At 44.7% G+C, this 17,420-nt stretch overlaps 1 long non-coding RNA gene across 1 annotated transcript; it reads right to left on the minus strand.

Moving 5' to 3' along the window:
• Positions 1 to 4,623: 4,623 nt before the first annotated feature.
• LOC139359112 (uncharacterized) lies at positions 4,624 to 8,699 on the minus strand. The gene is made up of 2 exons (XR_011614807.1): positions 8,176 to 8,699; positions 4,624 to 4,767 (listed from the first exon to the last, which is right to left on the minus strand). It is a non-coding gene; the product is annotated as an uncharacterized lncRNA (long non-coding RNA).
• Between the last annotated feature and the right edge of the window lie 8,721 nt (positions 8,700 to 17,420).

Here is a 17,420-nt window from a genome sequence, read left to right on the forward strand (position 1 = left end):
GGATTGCTTGAGCCTGGGAGTTGAAGACCAGCCTGGGCAACATAATGAAACCCTGTTTCCACCAAAATACAAAAAATTAACTGGGCATGGTGGCATGCACCTGTAATCCCAGCTACTCTGGAGGCTGAGGCACAAGAATTGCTTGAACCCGAGAGGCAGAGGTTGCAGTGAGCTGAGATTGCACCAGTGCACTCCAGCCTAGGTGACAGAGTGAGACCCTGAAAAAAAGAAAAAGAAAGAAAGAGAAAGAGGGAGGGAGGGAGGGAGGGACGGAAGGAAGGAAGGAAGGAAGAAAGGAAGGAAGGCAGGCAGGCAGGCAGGCTACTTAAAATTATCCCTGAGGTTGAAATGACTGTGTCGAAGTGTTTATGGCAAAATGTCTTGTATTGTTCTCTATCCCTCCTATGTTCCAACTAAACGGGAATTTTCCATTCCCATTCCCTAACTTCTGTACTCCTATAGCACTCTCTGCCTGGGGCACCCTTCACCGTTCACCCCCAAGGTTGCACTCTGATGCCACCTCCCGCATGAAGTCTTCCTCTGCACTCCCACACACCCTGCTTGTGTCTATTAGGAATCCTTTCGGCTGCAAGCAACAGATCCTCTGACTAGCAGTGACTTAAACAAAGAGTGGTTTATTTTTCCTTCAATAAGTATAGGGGTAGGTGGTTGCCGACATGAGTGTGGTGGGTCAGAGATGCCCAGTCTGGCTCTCTGAGATTCTTGACCTTCCCCTCATGATTACAAGATGGCTGCAGTTGCCCAGAGCATCATACACTCCCATCAAGTTCAAGGAAGAGAAGTGAGGGGGTAGAGCAGGGGAGAGCTTTTTCATTTGCCTTCCTTTTATCTGGGAGAAAAAAAAACCTTCCCAGGAGCTTCCAACAGATGTGTCCAGAACTAGGCCACAAGGCCCCCTTCACAGACTGAGGATGGACCTGCATTCCTGAGATCAAGGGAGCTCCACTGAGGCCTACACGAAACGGGGTTCTGGCAGCAGGGAAAAAAGGACGGGGAGGCTTTTGAGGAGGCAGCTTCTCCCACATTGCCAGCTGTCCCTTTCCTACCTCCCGCTGTAGATCACAGGGCTGACCATAAAAGGCACTTAAAACATTCAGACTTCATTTTGATTACAGTCAGGGAGCCTCAAAAGGCCTTGAGCAGGAAGAGGCGTGTTCTGACATGCAGTTCATACGGCTCCCTCCAGCCACAGTGGGCTGTGTGCAGGGCGAGAGAGGAGGAAGCAGGAGACTGCCGTGGAGGTCCAGTGAGAGGTGGAGGGAGGTTGACAGGACTTGGCAGCAAGGCTGGAAACAAGTGGAGCTCCAGGAGGATCATGCGGGAGGCAGATCCATGGGGCCCACTCACTTATGGGCAGGGGAGCCCAGGAGAAAGTAAAAATTGCTTGGGGATCAGAATGGAGGAGGAGTGTGAAGAGTTTGGTTTGGGTCATCTTGGATTTGAGATGCTGCAGGGCTGTCCTGGGGTCTTGTCCCCAGTGGGTAGGACAGTGGCTCTGGTCCTCAAGAGACAGGACAGGGCTGAGACACTCCTTGGAGTTACTGGTGTGTTGATGGAGAAAAGGCAAGAGAAGACACGGGAGAGAACGGGCTCTTCTCCGGAGGCTGAGAGGTGGGTAAGGAACAAAGCCTTCAAAAGCACCAATAGCAGCTGGGCGCAGTGGCTCACGCCTGTAATCCCAGCACTTTGGGAGGCCAAGGCAGGTGGATCATTGAGGTCAGGAGTTCGAGACTAGTCTGGCCAACATGGTGAAACCCCGTATCTACTAAAAATACAAAAATTATTTGGGCATGGCGGCGGGCACCTGTAATCCCAGCTACTCGGGTGGCTGAGGCAAGAGAATCACTTGAACCCAGGAGGTGGAGGCTGCAGTGAGCTGAGATCGTGCCACTGCACTCCAGCCTGGGCGACAGAGTGAGACTCCATCTCAAAAAAAAAAAAAAAAAGGGAGGCACCAATAGGAGACTGAGAAGGAGGCCCCCCAAAAAAGAGAGGAGACGGCAGGACAGGGCAGGACAGCTCCCAGGAAAAAGGCTGACACAGCGACACAGCTTGGACTTTATAACTCATAGGGTTCTCATTCCTCTAATTCTGGTCTCCAAGAATCCAGAGTAAATCCAAAATTTACTGAACTTCACTGTAAGTTCAGCCCTATGGATAGAACTTAGATCTAAAAGGATATATTTCAGCTGCTTCTCTGCTGAACCACAGTAGTCAGTGTGGTGCACGCTTGAAACTTTTAAACAAACTGTCACTGTCTTTGGAGAGAAGCAACTAATCTCGATATCTACCTTCTTTCAGTGTTGCAAGAACCATCCTCAGTTCCTTAGGTTCCTCACCTGAGACTATTTCACAAATCTTTTATATACACAAGCCAACAGACACAGATAATCAGTTTTTGTATTAAAACATTTTGATTTGTGGTACACGCAAATATTAATATATTCTGCCAGCCAGGCATGTTGGCTCACGCCTGTAATCCCAGCACTCTGGGAGGCTAAGACGAGGATCACTTGAGCCCAGGAGTTTGAGACTAGCTGGGACAACAGAGTGAGAACCCATTTCTACAAAGTAAAGATAAATTAGCCAGGCATGGTGGCATGCACCTGGAGTCCCAGGTATTCAAAAGGCTAAGGCAGGAGGATCGCTTGAGCCTGGGAGGTTGAGGCTGCAGTGATCTGAGACTGCACCACTGTACGCCAGCCTGGGAGACAGAGCAAGACCCTGTCTCAAAAGTATAAATGTATAGTTGGGCGTGATGGTTCATGCCTATAATCCCAGCACTTTGGGAGGCTGAGGAGGGCAGATCACTTGAGGTCAAGAGTTCAAGACCAGCCTGGCCAACATGGTGAAACCCTGTCTCTACACATACAAAAATTAACTGAGTGTGGTGTTGTGTGCCTATAATCCCAGCTACTCAGGAGGGTGAGGCAGGAGAATCGCTTGAACCTGGGAGGTGGGGGTTGCAGTGAGCCAGGATTGTGCCACTGCACTCCAGCCTGGGTGACAGAGTGAGACTCTGTCTCAAAAAAAAAAAAAAAAATGGTGGCCGGGTGTGGTGGCTCATGCCTGTAATCCCAGCACTTTGGGAGGCTGAGGCAGGCGGATCACCTGAGGTCGGGAGTTCGAGACCAGCCTGGCCAACGTGGAGAAACCACATCTCTACTAAAAATACAAAATTAGCTGGACATGGTAGCGCATGCCTGTAATCCCAGGTACTCGGGAGGCTGAGGCGGGAGAATCACTTGAACCCAGGAGGCGGAGGTTGTGGTGAGCTGAGATTGCTCCATTGCACTCCAGCCTGGGCAACAAGAGCAAAACTCCTCCGTCAAAAAAAAAGAGGGGGCATAAATATATATTATATTATATTTAATTATATATAAATATAAATCATATAATATGTTAGATATATTATATAAATATAAATCATATATTAGATTTATATTAATATATCTATATAATAGATATATTACTGCCTACCAGACCATGGATCCAATTTTTAGCACAGAGGTGTGACACACATCAGTGTGACTTTCCAGAACTCCACTTTCCCTAGGCTTGCTTTGGGGTGAAGATGAGGCCCTGGGGTGCCTGTCTGATGGCCACGTCCACTGCTCCTTGCTGGGCAGCGAGGAGCTCAGGAAAGCAGGTTGGGTCCTGAGAGATGCATGGTAATTCATCTGAACGGATTAAGGGGATCTGTCCTCTCTGCAGATGGAGAGTAGTGGGATGGGACCAGCTCTGCCTGAGATCTGAAAGTCACAGGGGCCACAGAAAAGTTTCCTGCCTGAGAAAAATGGAAGGGATGCACAAGGAGGAAACCACCCACTGGGGGCTGAGGCAGCGACAGTGGCACTGAGGAAAGGCAGGAACCTAGCCGTGGCATCCAAAGCTGTGGAATTAAGCCCTCCTACCTCAGGGTTGAGTGTCACGTGTGCTAATAAACCTGTAGGGTAAGACCTAAAATTGAAACCCAACACTATGTGCTGCCTTGATCTCTGCTCCAATTGGAAGGGCCCGGTGTGACCGAGCTGCAAGTTCCCCTCCTCACTCTGTTCTCGAAGATGAGGCCCCCCAGCAAACATCCCTCCTTACCCAGGAGACCAGGCAGGGCTCCTGCTCACCCACGAGTTGTGGGTTTTACTTCCTTACCAGCCTGTGGAATTACTTAAACAAGTCAATCATATTCTCAGGTGGGAACCAGGGGTCACCACACCCTCTTGCTACCACAAAGCCTGCCTCCCACAGCCCCGGCTGGTTCCCTCTGTTCCTGAGTGCAGTTCCCATGGAGCCCTGTGTGGGGCAGTGTCCTCCTCCCCTGAGCTGTGAGTTCAGGTTACTAATAACCTGCTGTCAAGCTTACCTGTCCAGTATCAGGTGCTGTGTGTTTGGCCATTGCTACAATCCCAGGGCAGGAATCCCTCCCTCATTAACAGGTGAAAAGGAGGAAATTAAAACTGTTATTTACATAAGCTGCTTTAAGTCAGGTGTTATTTATAGCTGGACGCAACCTGTCATCTAAGCCCAGATGCTCCCATAATACCAATTACTCCTACTCTGAATGTCTCCCACTTGCCCTTGCTTGACACGGACTCAGGAAAGCATCAAGCCAGTGGGTTTATTTCCTCTGCCCATAGCGTGACAGATCACAGAACCTGATCACCGTGTGGCACATCCATGAATCCAGGTAGCACTGGCATGGCTGCTGTCAACCACTGTCCAGGAAATGAGAGGCCGTTCTGTTTCCTAAAGGGGCCAATATATTATTTTTATTTTCCCTCTGGAATACTTGAAGACAATTTGTATTTGTGAGTTTTTAAAGAGTTATATTTTCTACATACATTCTAAATGTGCAGAAGAACGTGCTTTCTGGCAGACAGGGAGTATGTCACACATTTTTATATCTTCTGTGACAGAACCTTAAAATCGTTTTCTTTTTAAAATCAGACTAAAATGCTCATTAGGACCTCTGAAGCTCCCTAGAAACCATGCAATCTAATGTGGCATGTGTCGGGATTTCAGAGGACAGAGCAAAATGTTTCCAATTCTTTCCCAACCTCTCCAGCTCACCTCCAGCCTTGCCTCCACCCCACAGCTTATCTCCAACCTCGCCCATTTACAGGGCCTGTTGCAGACCAGCCCATGCACTCTCACACCTGCAAACACTGCTGGTTGCTCTGCCAGAAATACCCTTGCCCCTTTGATGCCCAAGGACACCTGCTCATTCTTAACAGTTCATCTGTTAATTCCAGATGAATTGACTTCTCCACCAAGCAGCTGACATTATTTCTCCATCTGTTTCTATATCATTCTGTATAATTGATTACGCTCACATTGTAATTTTTGTTTTGTAAACCAATTTAAGCCAAATTGTTCACTGATCTCCTTGTCTGCCTCCCCCTAAATACACATGGACTTAGGGACCAGGGCTATATTTTAGAGGCAAGTAAATGCTTCTCCCTCTCCCTTGCCTTACAATTCTAGGGAAGGAAGTGTATCATTCCATTCGTATCTGGGTGTTGAGGCCCTTGTGTATTTGTGATGGGGGTTATTATGGGAAGAGAACATTAAGCTGAGCTACCATCTTGGATAAAATCATCTTTTCAAGCTCATTCACATACTTTACATACCACTTGGAACTGGCTCCTGTCTGAATTCCAATTACCCTCCCTCCTCCCCACACTTAGAGCTTCCTCTAAGTGAGATTTGGCAGGGCGGGGGCACTGGCGGGGGACTGAGGCACCAACTCTGACAAGCTGCCTCTTTGAGCCATCGCTGTCTAGCAGGGCTGGAGCTAACGATTTCTATGGTTACCCCAAATTAGGAACTCTGATCGTTCTCCAATCCTTGGCCCTTTGACATGCCCCTTTTATAACCATGCTTTTTGCATTTACAGTTCCAGCCCCATCCTTGCTGTTCAGTACCCACTCCTGCTACGTTAATCCACGAGGACTCCGGAAAGCAGCTCTGAAATTTGGAATTCCAACAATGCCTGCATTTGCTCATTTGGAGGCATTTCAAGCAGCTATTTTTATTCTTTGTTCACATCACCAGGTTTCAAGAAAGCACCCGCGACACTGTGCCATTAAGTGTTGAGTCAGGACAGGAGATCCGTAAGGCAAAAACGAATTCCCCTTCCGGTTCCACCCGCTGTGCACTCACAGCTTCTGGACCCTTCCTGACCAACACGTCTCAGTGTTCACAAGAGAATCTGACACATGGGATTGACATTATGTGGAAAAAGTCTTTTCCCTTTTTTTGAAAACTTAGGAGAGCTAGAGGGCTTTGGGACTTGACCAGCTCCCAGTAAAGTAATAATAGTAATGAAAAATCTTTGGCAGTGGCTCATGCCTGTAATCCCAACACTTTGGGAAGCCAGAACAAGAGGATTGCTTGAGACCAGCCTGGACAACATAGCAAGACTACGTCTCTAATTACATTTTTAAAAAGAAAAGCACCTTTTTTTTTTTTTTTTTTGAGATGGAATCTCGCTCTGTTGACCAGGTTGCAGTGCAGTGGCGTGACCTCAGCTCATTGGAACCTCTGCCTCCCAGGCTCAAGTGATTCTCCTGCCTCAGCCTCCTGAGTAGCTGGGATTACAGGTGCCCATCACCACGCCCTGCTAATTTTTGTATTTTTAGCAGAGACGGGGTTTCACCATGTTGGCCAGGCTGGTCTCAAACTCCTGAGCTCAGGTGATCCATCCACCTCGGCCTCCCAAAGTGCTGGGATTATAGGTGTGAGCCACTGTACCCGGCCACTTTTTCATACTGCCAAAAATTATTGGCACTTAACACTGGAGATTTGTATCTAACCATCCACTTCATGCCCTAGATTACTAGAAAGAAAGTGGAATCATCTCCTTAAATCAAGCAAATTCCCATCTCATAATGGGGCTGTGGGAATTTCTCTAGAGGACATCTTTTAAGGAAAAACAAAAAAGGCAGCCACTTCCTTGGCCTTTGGGTACGTGCTCTTGCTTCTTGTGCCCTGAGAGTGAGACCATTTTATAATCTGCAGGTCAGGAAGAAATAAATCCATAAATCTGCAACTTGTTAGGTAGCACTTTTAAATGAACTAAAAAAATTAATTTCATTGAGTATAAACTCACCTTCTTGGAGGAAAATAGGCCTTATCTTCTAAGTAAATGCTTACAATAAATGTAGACATGAATAGTATTGTTGTTAAGAGGGAAAGAACGTTGTATTAGAAACTTAATTCCATGTTTCAGGGAAACAGAATGAGACCACAGTTAGTTAGCCGTCCAAGGCAGGTTCGGTTCTTTCACTGGATTGTTCCCTGTGCTGCCGGCGGGGCCATTCACAGAAGCGAGCTACGATGGAGGGAGGCTCGCAGCCCTGCCAGCTGACATGCCCATAAATGGCTCCAGCACTGCTAGGCACGTTTAGAAGTGGGTCAGGATCTACTGAAGCTGAACACAGGCATACGCTGTGACCCACCAACGCTATTCCTAGTCACACACCCAGAAGAAACACGTCCATATGTTCACCAAAGACACATGCTAGAATATTCATAGCAGGACTACCCATAATAGCCCTAAGCTGGGAACTACAATATCACGAGGACAGACGATCCACCACTATACACACTACGGATGATCTCACATGCAATGTTGGGAGAAAGGAACCAAGCACAAAAGAGCAGGATTCCTTTACATCAAGCGCAGACACAGCAACCTTGGGGGTCAGAAGTCAGGAGAGGGGTGATGCTGGGAGGGAATGTCTGGAAGGAAACACGAGGGGGCTTCTGGGGTCCTGACAATGTTGTTTCTCACTTTGGGTGCTGTGCAAATGGGTGTAGTTTGTTAAGACAGTGAGCTGTATGCACACATACACTTTTCTGTCCATATGTTTTACTTTAATAAAGTTTTTTTCTTAAGGCCAAGCATGGTGGCTCATACCTGTAATCCCTGCATTTTGGGAGGCTGAGGTGGGAGGACTGAGCCCAAGAGTTCGAGATCAGCCTGGGGAACATGGCCAGACTCCATCTCTAAAATTAAAAAAAGGTTTTTTTTTTAAAAAAAAGCCAAAACATGGGGGGCAATCCCAGCTGTGGAGGCCCCTGACAGTGCCCTTTTGTGGGTCTGAGTGGCCTCATCATTGGGGCTCCATCTGTCCCAGGAGGTCTGCTCACCTCGGCTTCCCAGCTGGCTGCGACAGGACCTGTATGCAGGGTTCCAACACTTCCCCCGGCGGCAGGAACTGCGGCAGGAAAGGCCCAACTCAATGCAACACATTGCAAACCAGCTTCCTGGTTTCTCAGGCTCGTTTTTGTCTTGGGGGTTGGGAGTGATGATTTAGAGCTATAATCATCCAAGAAGGATAGACATCACTGTCCTATCCCAGGTGACTTTTAAAAATGCTTTGAAGCATACACCTTCAATGCCTTTGTCCACAGGAGTGGCTTTACAATATTAAAATCGGTTCAATTCTGTGTTACTCCTCAGCAAGAGGCCTTTGCCATGATAGCCTGTGGCCAAGGAGAAATGACAAATGAGTGGTTCTTTTTAGCTTGTTCACAGAGAGAAGCCTTGAACTTCACCCACATAACCCCTCCATACTGGTGTCTGCAGCTGGCAGTGCGGTGACAGAGGCTATCTTGCACTCTATGACACTGTCACTGTCAGCCAGGCCACCTGGGTGGGGAGCCTCAGCCAGGTACCCCCAGCATATTGAAACCACAGAAGCTGGAGCTGAAATGACTTTTGAAGACCCAAACACCTCACTCTACAGCTGAGAGGAGAGAAGGCTAAAATACAACTCCCGGACTCAGTGCCCAGGCGCTACGGTGTCCTTGCCCACACTGCCCAGGGCTAGGGTAGGAATCTCATGACAATAAGCTCTAAAAGTCACTGGGAACTGAGGGGCTTCACAAATCTTTTCAGCACATAGTCTCTTAGGGTCTGGCCTGTTTGCTATAACACAATGGGATTCAGCCTAGAATGAAAACATCCAGCTGGGCGCGGTGGCTCAAGCCTGTAATCCCAGCACTTTGGGAGGCCGAGGCGGGCGGATCACAAGGTCAGGAGATCGAGACCACAGTGAAACCCCGTCTCTACTAAAAATACAAAAAATTAGCCAGGCGCGGTGGCGGGCGCCTGTAGTCCTAGCTACTCAGGAGGCTGAGGCAGGAGAATGGCGTGAACCCAGGAGGCGGAGCTTGCAGTGAGCCGAGATCGCGCCACTGCACTCCAGCCTGGGCAACAGCGTGAGACTCCGTCTCAAAAAAAAAAAAAAGAAAACATCCAAGAATACAGAAGGCTGGGTCAGCTCATGACTGCAGTGGCAAAACGCATTCCCACACAGCCCCTTTCCGCTGTACGCCAAGGGCTTCTCAGTTGAAAAGGAGAGGAAACAGACATTCAGTCTATTTAGAAATGAGGCTAGCAAAAAAGGAGGTGACAAGTTACTCTGGTTCAGTTGATAAAAGTGCCTGAGCCTTCTTTTCACCTCCCTGACATCAGAGAATGAAAACAAAGACATTATACCGAAAAGTGTGGCCATTAAAAAGATCACACCCTTTACATTAATGTGCCAGCAAGCTCCTCACAAACCACAGACTCCCAGATGTTCTTAGCTGAAAGGCACCTGCCTCTAGGGACCTCCAGTGGGGAGCAGGATGGTCACAAAGTGAGAACACCAAGTCCTTTTTTTTGTTTTGTTTTGTAGAGACAGGATTTCATCATGTCACCCAGGCTGGTCTTGAACTCCTGGACTCAAGCAATCCAACCACCCCTCTCAAAATGCTGGGATTACAGACGTAAGCCACCGTGCCCGGCCTGAGAACACTAAATCTTATGTATGCCTTCAGCTCTTCAAAACCCCAAAGCACTCGCATCATTGTGTAATTTGGCAGTGGTACCAGTACTGGTCCCTGCAGTAAGTATGCTTAATATTAAAATGCACAGGGCATTTGGTCCTGAAGGAAAATAGCATGTGCATACAGCTTGTTCATTTACCAATAGGCTGTTTTTTTCACTGGCCTTGGATGCGTCCAGTGAAGAGGTCACCAAGCTTTCCGTCATAGAGCAGCAGCAGCATTCAGGGAAAGGATGGCGGATTGCGAAACACTCCCCTTGGTGACAGGTTGAAATGCAGAAGGACCAGTATAGAATGCTCCTCAAGCTTTTAGAACTGAGCATATTTTAAGGTCAGAATCACAACCAAGGCAACGGAATGCAACTCTTTTCATGTCGTATACCTTTAGTAAATTAAGAGCAACTGGTAAAATAAATACAAGTCTTCTTTGAATTAAGTATTTCATCTTTTTATTTCAAAAGAATAAAGGATACCAAGAAGCAGAAGAATGCAGTTAAAACCAGCAAAGCTGCAAAGTAGGAAAGAAAGCTGAGGGAGAGATGGATCCAATTTCAACGATATGGCCACTTAATGCAAACACAGGGGTCTGATGCTGCAAACCTAAGTCACATAACTCCAGTGACTTCAGCAGGTCCACTGATCCACCACAGTGACAGGGCTAGGCCCCTTCCTGCTGAATCCTAACTTTACACATTCTAGACACATGTCATGCACATACAGGTTACACTTTATGGTTACATGAAATTGCATGCAATTCACACAGAGAATCATTTTGAAGGCACTGTATTTTGCAGCAGGAGCTGCTACTTTCTGGCAAGTCCTTCCTAGGTTGGCTCACAAGTGGTCCTCCTTTTTATTTATTCCTATATGAAACTTTGGTGCAAAAATCAGGTGCAGTCTGATCCTACCCTGCCAGTTATTTTAGTTTCATGTCTCGCCCTCTCTTCCATGTTCCCTTCTTAAATGTAGACGTCAAGCTTAGAAGATGTTTCCTGACAGTGAGATCCTGTTTAATTCAGATTTTCAAACAACTTAAGTCAAGCAAGCAGGAACTTATGTTGATTTAAAACAAGTTGTTACCAGTTTCCCTTACCCTTGAATTCAGCAAGGCCCATCATTCACAAATTCCATGATAAGATACTTGAGGTTCTGTATGCATATTAAATGATTTCTAGTTACAATTAAAATACAGCCTTGTATATGCTTAAGTCAACCTTAACTTTTAAAACATGATTTCAGTATATGCAACCTTAGGCTCATTTCCAGATTATAAAGTCCCATTCATGGAGTGCAAATGTTTACATCATTAGCAAAGAAAATAGCTCTGCATAATCTTTTGACATACATGCACACTTCTAGTTCTAAAATTCAGAGCAAAGCAAGAGATTCCAATTCCAGCGTACACTACGAAAGGTTATGGACTGTGACTATCCATCCTTTTGGACCATAAGAAATTCACCTTTAAATTTTTTCTACTGTGCTGTTCTACTATATACTTTTGGTCTATCAACTTAGTAGGCCTGAAAAAAAATGTATTTAACCTTCTAAATCTCATAATAGAAATTATGTGTTGTTCTTTAGCCAGAAAGGTTCACTGCTGACTCCCCCACCCCTCAAAACACAAAGAAAGAAACAAAAAAACACCACCAAAGCTTTCCGCCATTCGTGCACATGCTTATTCTGACCCCACCCCATCCCTACAAAGCGGCAGCAGAAAGCACAATGGTCAAGGAAAAGGGTATTTATTTATTTATTTATTTATTTATTTATTTATTTATTTATTTAAAGGAGACAGGCCTAGCTATGTTGCCCAGGCTGGTCTCCAACTTTGGGCTCAAGTGATCCTCCTGCCTCAGCCCCGCGAGTCAGTGTCTAGGAGCACACGCCCCCACACCTGGCTTAAGCAGAAGATTTTGAAATCTGCCAGAGGCTGAGCAACAGAAAGCTTCCAATGAGAACTCAGAAGGGGTTCACTCTGCCTGAAGTTGTGCTCTGCTCACAGGATGGGCGTGGCTGTCCCTCTCTCTCCCACCAGCTACATAGTAGGGGCTTTCAGGATGCTCCTGTAAATACAGACTCCAGAGAGGCTTCCTCAAAAATTAAAAAAAATTCTGTGCAAATATGTAAGTACAGTAATTGAGGATTACAGAAATACTTCGCATCAACTACAGATGTCTCAAAATAGAATTCTTTCTAGTTCATTCAGTTTTGTTAGAAACACTTCATGTTCTCCAAAAAAGAAAAGCACCTAACAAACAGCATGTGCTATTCATGCTAACAAGAAATGAATCCCAAAAGACACGCACCAAGAACCAGAGTAAAAGAATGTCAGCAAAACAGGACCCATCTTTTATCATCCCAAACCTTCTATTTCCATCTCTGACTTTCTGCCAAATTATCTTTATCTTCCTAAGATGAAGCAAAGACTCAGAGCCCTCAAATGGCACGGAAGTGGTACCCGGTCTGCCAAGACATTGCTGTTAACGGAGTCTTTTGGATTAAAACCAGGGAACTCGGAAGGAATGACTACATGGATATAGATGGGTAAGATGGAAGATATAAAATAAGAAGGGCAGGAGGGTAAGATTATTCCTTTTTTCCTTTCAAGGATGACAGTGATAGAATAAACAGCAGCACAGCAGGTTCAGATGATATGAAAACCACTGAATTCTGCCCAGGAATTGAAAGAAGGGCTTCTTCACTTCGTCGAGCTCTGGAAAGTCTGTTTACTTAGAAACAGCTCTTGAATGAGAAGAGTTAAATGGATTTTCTGTTATTCATGTAATTTGAGCATGGATCTCATGTGGTCCCATTACATGATTGGAATCGGTCTTTCTGAATGGCAGAATGTGCTTCCAGGTTGAAGCACAGTGGAGAATGCACTGAAGCCACCACACAGATGCCTGAAATTCAAACTGTGAAAGCACGTGACGCAGAGGAAACTGGCACAGAACAGCATAGCGCTGGTGCTTTATGCAACACCACTGACCTCAAAATGGTCACTCCATTGATTTTTCCACATTGTTTACATCCAGGATGCATGCTGTCCAGTGCAACAGCGTCTATGACTATAAAACAACTAAAAGCTGCACTTAAGATGGGAGAGCCAAACTCAGATCTTTTTTCTCCTTCTCTTCAAAAATCAAAAGAATAAACCAAAAAAGATTAAAAAAGAATAAACCAACTAGTAGCTGCTGAGGATACACTGAAACAGGAAATTCAGAACTAAGCTTTATAGGGGACGGGCACGGTGGTTCACGCCTGTAATCCCAACACTTTGGGAGGCCAAGGTGGGTGGATCACCTGACGTCAGGAGTTCGAGACCAGCCTGGCCAACATGGTGAAAACCTGTCTCTACTAAAAATACAAAAATTAGCCGGGTGTGGTGGCGCATGCCTGTAGTCCCAGCTACTAAGGAGGCTGAGGTAGAAGAATCACTTGAACTCAGGAGGCAGAGGTTGCAGTGAGCTGAAATCGTGCCACTGCACTCTAGCCTGGACGACAGAGCGAGATTGTCTCAAAATAATAATAACAATAATAATAATACCAAGCTTTATCTACCCTCGCTTGTATAGTGGTGAGGAAAAATTAAAACAAAAGAAAAAGAATTTTTAAAAAGAACTAAACTTTAGAGGTAGAAGGTTCAGAGAGAATGACTGATTAGCCCCGCAGCCTCAAAACTGGTAAAGTCAGTCCCAGTCCAATGACCTGCCCACAACTCCACACGCAAAAAGGATAGAATGAGAGAGACTGAGGGCAGGAGGAACACAGAGAAAGGGAAATCAAGTCCAACAAGGTGGCAAAGACATGGACTCAATGACAATCTTTCTACCATGTTTTCTTTCAGAAACAAGGACATTTTATGTGAGGATCAAATATTCTCCCTTCAAAAATTTCTGCAATTGAAGGCTGGGTGCTGTGGCTCATGCCTGTAATCCCAGCACTTTGGGAGGCCGAGGCAGGCAGATCACCTGAGCTCAGGAGTTCAAGAACAGCCTGGCCAACATGGTGAAATCCCGTCTCTACTAAAAATAAGAAAACTAGTCAGACGTGGTAGCACGTGCCTGTAGTCCCAGCTACTCGGGAGGCTGAGGCAAGAAAATCCCTTTGAAGTCAACGGGCGGAGGTTGCAGTGAGCCGAGATTGCACCACTGCACTCCGACCTGAGTGACAGAGCCAGACTCCATCAAAAAATTTTTTTTGTAATTGAAAAAATGATGAGGCCTAAAGTACCTCTGGGAAGGACACCAAATTGTAAAGTCCTGACTCAGGCCTGAACCTCCCATCCCTCTAGTAATAAATAAGTAAAAAGGAAATGCTACCTAGATTTTAACAGGGCTTTCTTCTCAGTATCTAAGCCTTCCCAATTACTTTCCTCAGATAAATTATAAGCTATTCTTCTCCCTGGAAATTTAAGTGGCAAAGTCAATGGCTATTACCCCATCCATGGGCTGTTGCTGAGGTGCAGAACTAGCCTACAGCTAACTCAAATTCATCACCTCAGACTCACTGTGATGCCCAACCACTGGCACTGGGGTGGCCTCATGACTTACGACATCAAATGAAGTTTGTGAATCCATACTTAAGTTAGCCCACCGCCAAGGATGGACAAACTTCAGACTTGATCAAAGGGTGGAGGGAAACTCCGTATTTAAAATGCCCAGTGCCTCGGTCAGCAGAACCACCTGAGTGACACCTGAGATAAACTGGTGGTAACAATGAAAAGCTGGTATTTCTCACATAAAACAAGTTGAAAAACATTTATTTATTTAGAGATGGAATCTCACTCTGTCACCTTGGCTGTAGTACGGTGGCGTGGTCTCAGCTCACTGCAACCTCCACCTCCCAGATTCAAGTGACTCTTCTGCCTCAGTCTCCCGAATAGCTGGGATTACAGGTGCCCGCCACTATGCCCGGCCAATTTTTTTTGTATTTTTAGTAGAGATGGGGTTTCATGTTGGCCAGGCTGGTCTCGAACTCCTGACCTCAGGTGATCTGCCCACCTTAGCCTCCCAAAGTGCTGGGATTACAGGTGTGAGCCACCACGCCCGGCTGTAAAACATTTATTTTTAAAATGCCTTTAATCTTAAAAAAAGAGGTTTCACAGATATGACTAAAGCATGGAATGTTAGGCGCTTCAAGACCAAATTTTTAAAAGCTTTCTATAATGTATTTCGCTTGTATGGTTACAACAATGCATATTTTAAGTGTAAGCCAAGACCCTTTCTTTCTGTTTCTGTAGACTTGGATGGAAACTTTTGGACTTGATGGGAAAATTAAATCTCTCTCAATCTAAACACCAGTGAATGTAGACTTTCTTTTCTTCTGAGTGCTTTTTCCTATCGAATTCAAAGTACCAACTATTCAATTTTCCCTATTTTCTAAGCCTTCATAGAACAACTATTTACTAAAACCCAACCAACCTATAACATCATCCATCTCCTTTATTAGTTATTTCTTTATAATATGCTCTCAGAATTGTCATCTACTGCTGAAGAAATCTTTATTGGAATTGAAGGGAAACAGTTAAATCAGATTTACAACATGATAAACTATGAGGTTGTCATTTTTATATAGATCTTTTACAGAATAAATGTAGTCTAACTGGGCTCTAATGAAATATGTAAGCTTTTCTAATAATTTCTATTAAAATGAAAAGCTATATTCTCTTAGAATTTTTTTTTTTTGAGAGGTTCTCGCTCTGTCACCCAGACCGGAGTACAGTGGCGTGATCACAGCTCACTGCAGCCTTGTCCTCCCTGGGCTCAGGTGATCCTCCTGCCTCAGTCTCCTGAGTAGCTGGGATTACAGGTGTGCACCACCACTCCTGGCCCAAATTTTTAAATTTTTTTTTTTGTAAGAGACAAGTCTTCGTTACCCAGGTTGATCTCAAAACTTGTGGCCTCAAGCGATCCTCCCGCCTCTGACCAGTTTACTGAGCTATTTAGATGTCCTAACTACTAGGAATTATATACCTTTAAATAAAGTGAGGAAAAAGAACAGCACTATTCAAATGGTGTATTCTTTTTACTCTCAGCCACCAATCAGGGCCCTTTTCTCCCACTGCCTAGAATTCCTGTGTCCTGCACTAGAAGCGTCTACGGGCCCTGCTCTCTGCTCTTTTGAGTATTTAACATGCTTTATGGAACTGGGGTGCAGCCCAGTGACTGTGATTCTTTGGTTCAAACACTTAACTGGTGCTTCATCCTTGATTTTTTCTGTATGTTAAACTAGTCAGCAAATACTCAAGGTCTACTATGTGCTTTAAATGATACTAACATTTCCGTTTAGAAGGTTCTGTGCATTACAGAATATCTGTAACGGAGACAGTCCTTTTCCCCTTTCTCAATCTTCACATGTATTGATTCCTTCAGATTTCAACAGAAATAACCAATAAATGTGGCAGACATTCTCACAACACCCTAAGTCATTATGACGGTCATTTATTTACCCTTTTACAATGCTTCTGTTACTTTATAAAGAAAACTATTTAGAAAGACAAATTTACATAGTTAATTCTTTAGTTTTCAAATGTCTCTTCACCAGAAGATTTAATTTTCCTCTTATGTGACTTGACCATTAGCATTCCACAAAGAATTTATCCTGGAACTCATTTATGTTGATGGTGAGTATCTGTAACCATCCTAAATTTACTGCATTAATATTTTACTTTCTAATCACTTTTAGGCTTTAATTTGAAGGTTTCATCTTTCCAGTATTGATATTTTAAAAAGTTTTGATGTCTCAAAAATTACCTAGACATAACATAAAGGGGAACACACCTAATAATCCACAGCTTTTGATGTTGGGAACAGAAGAACCTGCATCACAGACTTCCAGCAGTTCTTGGCTCCTATAAACGGCCTTTCTTGAGGGATTACTGACTTCAGCTGCTTAGTTAAATCTACACATCCTCAGAAGAAAACTCTTCTTAAAAGTAAATGTCCTCTACCATGTCTTTACGTAGCCAAAGCTATCTACGTCAATTTCATTCTTTCAGCGTCGTGGAGGTTCCCTATAAATACCTGTATGTCAAGTTTTGACTTTAAAAAGCATCTAACTTATAAATATTAAATGGCTTTCAGTGAAAAGACAGAGGTATTAAACATCAGTAATTTCAATATACTAGGATGCTTTTCTCATTCCTTAGAGCTTTGGAGAGATGTACAGATATGAACTCACCTTTCTATTAAAAACAAAAGTGGTGCTACCAGAAAAATGTTTGGAGTTTGGAAGTGAATTTTATGACAGCTACATAGAGGAATTAAGAGCTCCTACAGAGTTCCTTTGCGACGTTTGCTTTACACAGTTACTTTTACGCTGCTTATAATCGGTAGAATTTAAAGGGTAATGGTGTTAAAAAGTTACAATGGCTACACAGGAACTAAAGAGACCCTGTAGCATACCTTTGCACACTGTGCTTCATAGGGTAACACTTCTTAGAATTAAAGGGCCAATTCTTCATAATGGCACTGAAAGTACATATAAATTTACAAGAGACATAAAAGTTGTAGCTAGGCAAATTTAAAAGGTTAGCATGTTACTTAACTCATTTTTGAA

Source organism: Macaca nemestrina, chromosome 1, assembly GCF_043159975.1.
Source record: "Macaca nemestrina isolate mMacNem1 chromosome 1, mMacNem.hap1, whole genome shotgun sequence".
Taxonomy (NCBI): Eukaryota; Metazoa; Chordata; class Mammalia; order Primates; family Cercopithecidae; genus Macaca; species Macaca nemestrina.